At 30.7% G+C, this 9,570-nt stretch overlaps 1 long non-coding RNA gene across 2 annotated transcripts; it reads right to left on the bottom strand.

Annotated features, from left to right (window-relative positions):
- Positions 1 to 456: 456 nt before the first annotated feature.
- LOC118488958 lies at positions 457 to 2,425 on the bottom strand. Of its 2 annotated transcripts, none has more exons than XR_004885423.1 (4): positions 2,126 to 2,425; positions 1,764 to 1,881; positions 1,278 to 1,406; positions 457 to 912 (listed from the first exon to the last, which is right to left on the bottom strand). It is a non-coding gene; the product is annotated as an uncharacterized LOC118488958 (long non-coding RNA). The 2 variants fall into 2 exon arrangements; XR_004885422.1 differs by having other exon boundaries at positions 457 to 898; positions 2,126 to 2,417.
- Between the last annotated feature and the right edge of the window lie 7,145 nt (positions 2,426 to 9,570).

Here is a 9,570-nt window from a genome sequence, read left to right as displayed (position 1 = left end):
TTCTAAAAATGATGTTGAAATGTGAATCGAAAGAACCATTATACTTAGCAATTATCAAAGATAAAGTGTATGCTATTCTTTTCTTTTCACAAGAAAATTGTATTTTAATGAAAATACAACATTCTATAGTTCAAAAAGTCAACACAAAGAAAAATGCTTCAACTTCAATACCTCACTTCCCTATGAGACTGCATGAACCAATATACAATTAAATCTCACACGATATAATGAAAAGACTTTCAAGTGATAAATCGCAACTGAGAGATGCATACACGATGTCTTATTTCTTGAAATGTGTCTCATAGGATTTTGCATAGAATTAGATACACCATTTGAAGAAACTAAAATAGTTATATTTTAGTATACATACAAATGAATTACTTCAGAAAAAGGATTAAACCTTTAAAAGTTGACAACTAGGTATTCCTCGTTCGCTCTACGCAGAGTTATATCAAGTTTGCATTTACGCCAGGTTCTTTTTGGATTAGAAACTCCTGGAGCCAGTATATTTTGTACTTGACACATATATAGTATATTACAATTAAATATAAAATAACACCAAAATTAACCAATATAGATGTCATTATTGCTTATATTACCATTGTTCATATTAAACCTACCATGAATCATATGCCACATTATAAAAAAGGGTGTTTTGATGTATTTAACCAACTGCATTCTGTGATGTTTTAGCACCATAGCTTTATTTGCATGACTATGAAGCTTAGCAGAGTATGATTTGTATCGTGATCTTGTGGAGTTGCCTGAGGTGATACCGTTTATCTCGCTTACAAGTTCCCTCCCGTTGTTAAACATAGATGAAACACATTTGAGTGCATATTCTTCGCTACATACTCCGCAGACTTCCTACCACCATGTTCGTCACACCCCATAGAAGCTGTAATATCATAGCTAAAAATTAATTAGGCGGGTCGAATGAACCCAACATTTGTAACGTGTCAGAAGCACCCAAACACATTTTATCAAGTGTTAATGCTGTTCTAAAAAAAGAAGAAAAAAAATGAGGTGTTAATGACAAAAAAAAAATATATAACGGCCAAATGAACCCAATTATATAAGATTAAAAAAAATAAGAATCATGTGTCTATAAACTTACCATTAGTAACCACATGTGTTCTCATGAGACACAACTTGCATCAGCTTTCTTATTAGTTTCATTTTTTTACAGCAAATCACTAAGTTAAATTTTGGAAAAAAAAACTAAAGGTGGATAGTAAGATGATTCTCAATTTATATGCATTGCTTGTAGACGATACCTCTCTAAATGAGCATCCAGATCATCTGCAGATACTTTTTATGGATGCAGATACTTTTTATGGATGGTTACGACCTCCAACATGACCCCTTTCAGATCCACAATGCACATTGTCACTACCACAAGTATGCTACAGAGTATAAGTTGTACCAGTTGAATTAGTAAGTTTTACAGGACAAACAAAGAAGTAGTTTAAAGAAAACAAAAAAAAAACATAAAAATAAATTTGTCTATAATGATTTAAGATCTATAACACTATAACCACTCTTCTAGACATAACACCTTTCATGTAACATTTACAACAAATTCATCATCAGTTTCACTATTTCTCCTCAAAATCAAAAAAGGTAAACAACATCTGATCAACCTAACACTCGAATAATGCTAATAGATACAAATCTCAACTGAACATGAGACACTAAACATGTTTCAACAACAACAGACATATAATCAAGAAAATACGCGTCCATTTTGCAATTTTTCATACCAATTAAAATTGGACCTTCAACTGGAAACATAGAGCATGAAATCAATATTGCTTGGACTATGTTAATCGTCAACGTTTGTTGCCGCAAACCCTAGCCGCCGATAATGAAATCAATTACCTGAAACGCATTGCCAAGAAAGGGATGAATGAAAACAGAACAAAGCTATCAAATCTACAACATACATGTTGAAATACGTCTCATCTAACAGAGACTAAAGAGATGTAAGTTAGGGTTCTAATGGATTGAGACAACCATACAATAAAAACATGAAATCTAAGTTAAACATATACAAATCAAAGTATAACAAATACAATTACATGATTAGTTAGTCAATATGATGCATTTAAGAAGGAAAAAATACCGAGAGGAAGAACAAATTGAAGAAGCAATATGCGATAGAAGAATGCGTCCAAGTATAATCGCCAAAGGGGAAGAGCAGCTTAGATCTAGGGTTCGTGATTTGCAATATCAACATGTTGAAGATCTCTCAAATGATTAAACATATAGAGTTTATAAGTGATAATGGAAAGGTATTCATAATTATAGAGAAGAATTTCAACTGATTGATAATTGATTGGGAATTGAATGGGGTTTCCATATGAAGAAAAAAATTAGGCGGTTTCACAAATGAAGGATGAATGAGGAAAAGCATTTTGCCGCTCAATTCACGATTATCAGACAAAGTAGCAATGCCACATCATAGTCAAATAATCAAAGTTATTTTGCTTTAATAATAGAGATAGATAACATAGAAAATCAAATAAATCTATACTATATAATAAAAGAAACCACTTTGGAGACACTTGTCATCATATTAGGCCATCTCTTATAGATAATTATTATTTTAGTTTAACCTTTTCTAATTAATTACAGATAATCCTCCTATTAACTATTATTTAGTTTAACAACTTATAGATAATTATTATTTAGTTTAATCTCCTTCTCATTTATAATATTATTTATTTGAATTAATTAGAGTTAATTACTGTATTCGTCCCTGTGATTTGTCAAAAATCATTATTCAGTCAATTAGTTTAAAAATTACGATTTCAGTCCCTATGGTTTCACTTTCGTAACTATTTCAGTTCACGTCATAACCATTTCAGTCCCTGTAATTAACAGAATAATGGATTGAAATTGTTACGAAATTGAAACCATAGGGACAGAAATGGTTACGAAAGTGAAACCACATGGACTGAAATAACAATTTTTAAAATAATGGACTGAAAAAATGATTTTTGACAAACCACAGGGACGAAAACAGTAATTAACTCAATTAATTATTACTTTTATATTTATCTATTTACTTCAAATTCAAACTTAGTTATCTAATTTGATCTTAACTATATATTTGAACATCTTGTTTAGTTTGGTATCAAATAGATTTTACGAAACTTGAAATAAAATTAACTAATATTATTCATCATTTATATATTTACAGAGTTTTAAATAAAGGGTTACATTTATCGAGACTTCGTTAACAAATTTTGCAACAACAGAATAATCTATTTTTATCACGAAAACCAAACTTTGTATAATATATTAAATATTTTTATTTTCACTATACAAAATTACATTTACTCGACCCATGTAATACATGAGGTGTTTTAAGATATAACTTTTTATGATTTGATATATAAAGTTAGATTTATTCAATTCGTACAATACACGGGGTTTTTTAAGGATATATATATATATATATATATATATATATATTTTATTATTTAGTACAGAAAATTACATTTATTCAAACCATGTAATGCACATATTTTTAAATATGTAATTTTTTTATTATTTGGTATATAAAATCACATTTATTCAACCCGTGTAATAAATGGGGTTTTTTTTTAAGATTATTATTTTATTATTTAGTAAAAAATATTACATTTATTCAACCCATGTAATACACGTGGTCTTAAAGATATAACTTTTTTATTTGGTATATAAAATTACATTTATTCAACCCGTACAATATGGTTCTTATAGATATAAATTTTTATTATTTAATATATAAAATTATATTTATTCAACCCGTGCAATAAATGAGGTTTTTAAAGATATATTGTTTTATTATTTGGTATATAAAATTTATTTATTCAACCCGTGTAATACACGGGGTTATAACCTAGTAATATTATAAATGAGAAGTATACATTAAATTTAAACTAAATAATAATTATATATAATTAAGTAGAAGAGATTAAGCTAAATAATATTTAGTAGGAGAGTTATCTATAATTAATTAGAAGAGATCAAACTAAATAATAATTATCTATAAGAGATTAAACTAAATAATATTTAGTAGGAGTGTTATCTATAAATAATAATTATCCATAAGAGATTATATTTAGCAGAAGAGTTGTCTATAATTAATTAGAAGAGATTAAACTAAATAATAATTATCCATAAGAGACTAATATTTAGCGGGAGTGTTATCTATAAATAATAATTATCCATAAGAGATTGAGAAAATCAGATGATACATGGCCTAATACGATGACAAGTGACTCATGAATGGTTTCTTTTATTATATAGTACTAGCGGTAAGACCCGTGTGCAAACACGGGTCGTTTCTTAGAAAACCATATATAACACATTTTGTTAAACGATGAATGAGTGTACATTTTTTAAGGTTTAATTAAAAATAGATTATAAAGAAAGGGAACATCTTTTAAATAACAAACATGTTTAGTCGTTTTAAGACAATAAAGCAAAGCTTAAATTCCCGTCCGGTGGACGGGTTACGTTGATTTATTATATAGTAACAACGTGAATGGATCTATGAACACAATTTTTTTCTTTGAATTCTAAACGAAAAGATTATTTGTTTATAAATTTCAATAAAAAAAATTAGTTTCATCATATGGGAAATAATTAGTTTCAACAATAATTAATTACAACCAAAATATTTTGTTTTTGTTTTCCCAAAGGTTAAATATAAGTAACCTTTTGCTTTTTTCATATGACCTTGATCACACTCTAGACCCTAAACATCTGATTGACCAAAAGTGAACAGACATTTAACGTTTTTTTAAACCAAACCTCTGATTAATAAACAAATTTTAGGTTTCAAAAGAGTGTATCATTTGTTTGAGGTATCTAAAACTCTGTTTGACTAAAGTTAACCACTATTGGTAAAGGGTAATCTCTGTTTTGCCAAATCAATGTTTCTCAAGACTCTGTTTGTAACCAAACAGAGGTTTCAAACATATGTTTCTCATACCACTGTTTGAAATCTTAACCTCTTTTTCAAAAACAAAGATTACAAAAGGAAAAACAAACATCTGATTGACCAAAAGTGAACAGACGTTTAACCTTCGTTTTCAAAAACCAAACCTCTGATTAATAAACAAATTTTAGGTTTCAAAACAGTGTATCATTTGTTTGAGGTATCTAAAACTCTGTTTGACTAAAGTCAACCACTGTTGGTAAAGGGTAATCTCTGTTTCGCCAAATTACTGTTTCTCAAGACTCTGTTTGTAACCAAATAGAGGTTTCAAACATATGTTTCTCATACCACTGTTTGAAATCCTAACCTCTGTTTCAAAAACAAAGATTACAAAAGGAAAAACAAACATCTGATTGACCAAAAGTGATCAGACATTTAACCTTTGTTTTCAAAAACCAAACCTCTGATTAATAAACAGATTTTAGGTTTCAAAAGAGTGTATCATTTGTTTGCGGTATCTTAAACAGACATTTAATCTCTGTTTCGCCAAATTACATATACTTGAAAAGAGATGCATACATTACATCTACTTGAAAAAGAGATGCATAATTACATCTAGAATCAGCTTCCACAACAACCACTAAACAACAAAGCATAATCTAAAGCTCAATAACATGCAAGAGTATTCAATAAGTTATAGAGATCGGCCTTTAGGTGAAAGGCCGCTATAGCCTTTGTCCGCGACTTCCTCTTCAGCTATTACAGAGACCGGCCTTTAGATGAAATGCCGCTATAACCTTTGCCCGCGATTTCGTCAACAACTTTTTACAGAGATCGACCATTAGATCAGACGCCTCTATAACCTGTATTCGCGGCTTCGTTTTCAGGTTTATAAGTCGATGTTATTCATCTTTGGTACATCCAGCATCCTCATCTTCCAAGGCTGCTGTAAATCCATTGAATTGCTATAAATATGATGTAAATTGAACCAATAAAATGATGAAAATCCATTGAATTACTGTAAATATGAACAAATAGAAAAATTTAATGTTTTGATTTTCTTTTACCTTTAAGTTCCTGTCGACTTTGACATCAGTCGTGATGTTTTTGTCAATCAGTTTAGTGCTGATATCAGCAAAAAATAACTCACCTTTCTTAGCTCCTGATGAGGTAATGGCATGTAATATGGAGGATGTTAAAAATTTCAAAAACTACAGGTAGACAATTTTCTAAAGAAGCAATACAACTTTAGGTATTGATTTATATCAATTTGGTGGCGTATATTCATGGGGAGAAATAGGTTGAAAAGCTCCCAAAGTCATGTATATAATTTACATAACCTCTAAGTTGCTTTATTCAAAATGTAGATAATTACTGTAAAATATTGTTTCTGTAAGCATAATTTCATTTGATTTTTATATAAAATGTCAAGAAAGGGATAAAACGTTTGTGGGTCATCTCATCATGACTGATCCCGTAATGACCAATTAACTTTCGAATAAGAAAGTGTCTTACTTGACGGCCAACTAATCGTGTTCTTAAAAATCCTCTTGCTTCACGAGCATATGGAGCAGGTTTTTCGTCTTTTCTCGGACTTCCCAGTTTGGGTCACCTGATACTCGAGAGAATAACACGTCTCTCAGCTGCTGGAATGCCAAACGAAAGAGAATCATCAGCAACAATGATGCAGTCTCCGCTAACAACTTTGACTACATGTAACAAATCCAAAATAAAATATAAATTTATAAGTGGATTACAGACCAAATAGGAACGGAAGAGATTATACATGAAGCTAATAATTAGACCTACCTTTCCAGTAAAATTGTGAACATGTCAGATCTGAATCGGTGTCGGTTTTTATAAGTGAAGTACTTTTAGGGCATAAAACCTTTCAGTAAAATTGTGAACATGTCAGATCGGAATCGGTTTTTAAGTGAAGTACTTTTTGAGCATAAAACCTTTGCAACTGATACAACAAAACCAAACTGATCCACTCAATTTTCGATCTCTGATTAATAAAAACAATACTTTTATATCTCTTTTCAAACCCGCTCATTTATTTATTAACCTAATACATGATCTTTAAGTTGATAGGGCTTCAAATCCTTTGAAAAGGTACTTCACATACCAAGCAGGTGGTGTGCAATTTCAGATGCTAACATTATATACCACAAAATAAAAAGGGTTACCTTGATTTAATTGCATGAGGGTAATCACATATGATGGCTCATCCCAAATATTGAATGAAGAAAACATAAACATTGATTCGAGTTGTGGAGTTCATTCCTGTGATGCTTGTAGATGACTGTTATATAAAATAAGAAAAATTTACCAAAATAACATACTTGAACGCAAACCGGGTATTAAAAAATCCTGTGGATTCCGAATCAAGTATATTCTTTCGGTCGAAGTTGGTCTTAATCGTCCGAGCAAAGAGCTCTCACTCAAGTCAAGCAGATCCGGCAGGTAGCAACATGTCTGTGATAATTCGTGTGTAATAAACAATCCGCAATATATATAGCATAAAATTATTTTTATCTGATACACAATTGTCACCTTATCAATTGGCCATGATCATTTTGGATATCCATTAATATGCAGTTTCATAGTATGCTACAACTGGCATGATATGAAACTGATCTGGATCAAATGAGTATAAAAATATTACATTAATCAAATCCAAATCCATCACACTTGATTCGACTAAGACAGATAATTAGACTTAAATATTCGATTAATAAGAACAAAGCGTGTTAAAAAATGAAGAACAGGGTCACCAACTTTCTAATTTACACACATTTATTTTATTCATGTTTTGGATTTGTTTTTTTAGAGGTTGTGAAATTTTGCTTTGTTTTTATACCTGTTATCACAAAACCAAACTTGTTATTTCATTTCAAAATAGTTTGAACATTTCTTTAAAACTATTTTAAACAGTTTGTGTTTTTTGGGTTTTATTTGATTATTATTTACTGTTTTTATTAGAATAATAGCATAAATTTATTAATAAAATCCATACCTGAGCGGAAGGGACTTCAATATCAGCGGCACAGTTTTGACATTTTACGAGATCGTGTTTTACATCATCATCTACGAGTCAAATCAACAGAAAACGGAAGTCAAGTTCAAGTCGCTTGTCATGATTACGATAATAATTTAGTTTCACAAGAAAATTTAACCACCAAGAAGATGAGGCGCCTTTCTTATACAGATTCTGCTGACCAAAGGGCTACCGGCTATCGTTTCGAACCTAATTACAATTGCATCTTCCGTCTTGACTTTGACTCTCGAGTCAACTAACTACAGCGGTTTATTCGCTCCGATGACAGAGAAGATGTCCAAATCCGCAAGAATATGTTAAATAACAATATGAAATTTCAAATTTAAACAATTTAGAAACTTTTTAAACAAATGTTAAAACTTTAAATGGAAAATTGTACCTGGGCTGATTATGGCTGATGGCATTACCACCCTTTGCAATGATCTTCAGGTAATAATAGCATACATTTGCTCAGGTTTTTTGTTCTCCAATTCAATGGTACCTGGGCTGATACTTGTTTTCTTTATGACAGGTGGATCCTCAAGATATTGTTATGGTATCTCAGGATGTGTCTATATTTACATGAAAAGACAAATTCTTATCTTTCTTTGCAAATATAAGTTTTTTTTTTAATAAATTCATCCGATACTTCTTTTCTATGCAAGGAAAATGATCTTTTTAATAATGTTTACTAGAAAAATCCTTATTCATGTGGTATTGACTTTGCTGACACATTTTGACACTTTGTTGATGCTACTTTAGTTAGTTGTTTCATGGCACATGAAGGCTGCTACCATGTGCTAATTCTCGAACACTACAAACCCACTATCACAATGACTAAAATTCCAAACGTAATCCATAACATATTAGGAACTCAAATTTCGAATTCAACCTCAATTATCAACTAAAAACAAATGCTAAATACTAACCAAAACACAAATTCATGTACCATAAACATATACAAAATGGCTCCTACAAAAAAAAGGGAAAGCTAAATCCAAGTCTAACAGAAGTGAATTAATAGTATAGATCTACCGTTTGACACCAATTTTGATGATTTTCGAAGTATTCTCCCACCGGCGACCTTCATGCTTCCATTTCTTGTTGAATAATCGTATAGATTGGTCTCCGATCTACCGGTTGACACCAAATAACAGATCCAAATCAAATCGTTCATATATCTACTGCCAAATCACAACAAATAACCTAACAAACTGACGGAAATCTACTAGATCATTACCTCCGGTGCTCCTTCCTTCTATATTTATAATTCATAGCAAATGACCTTCGAGATAACTGAAAGAAGTCAAATTCATCGAAGCTTCGCAACTTTTGTTCTAATTTAGGGTATGAGGAGAACAATGAATTCGGAGCTCTGGATTTGAGAGAGATGTGGATTGACTTTATAATTTGAATTTTGAATGTGGAGCCAGAATAATGTAGGTTATATATGTATACGATTTGAATTTTGAAACTGGAGCCAAAATTTTGAATGGGCAGTGGTTTTGATTGCAGAGGTTTGAATTTGTAACATAGGTTGAATTTTGGAGATGAAATTGGGCAGTGGTTTGATGGCAGACCTTTGGAATTTGAATGT

Source organism: Helianthus annuus, chromosome 17 (genome assembly GCF_002127325.2).
Source record: "Helianthus annuus cultivar XRQ/B chromosome 17, HanXRQr2.0-SUNRISE, whole genome shotgun sequence".
Lineage (NCBI taxonomy): Eukaryota > Viridiplantae > Streptophyta > Magnoliopsida > Asterales > Asteraceae > Helianthus > Helianthus annuus.
The sequence above is the reverse complement of the archived record's forward strand: the minus strand, read 5'-3'. Positions and strand labels throughout refer to the sequence as shown.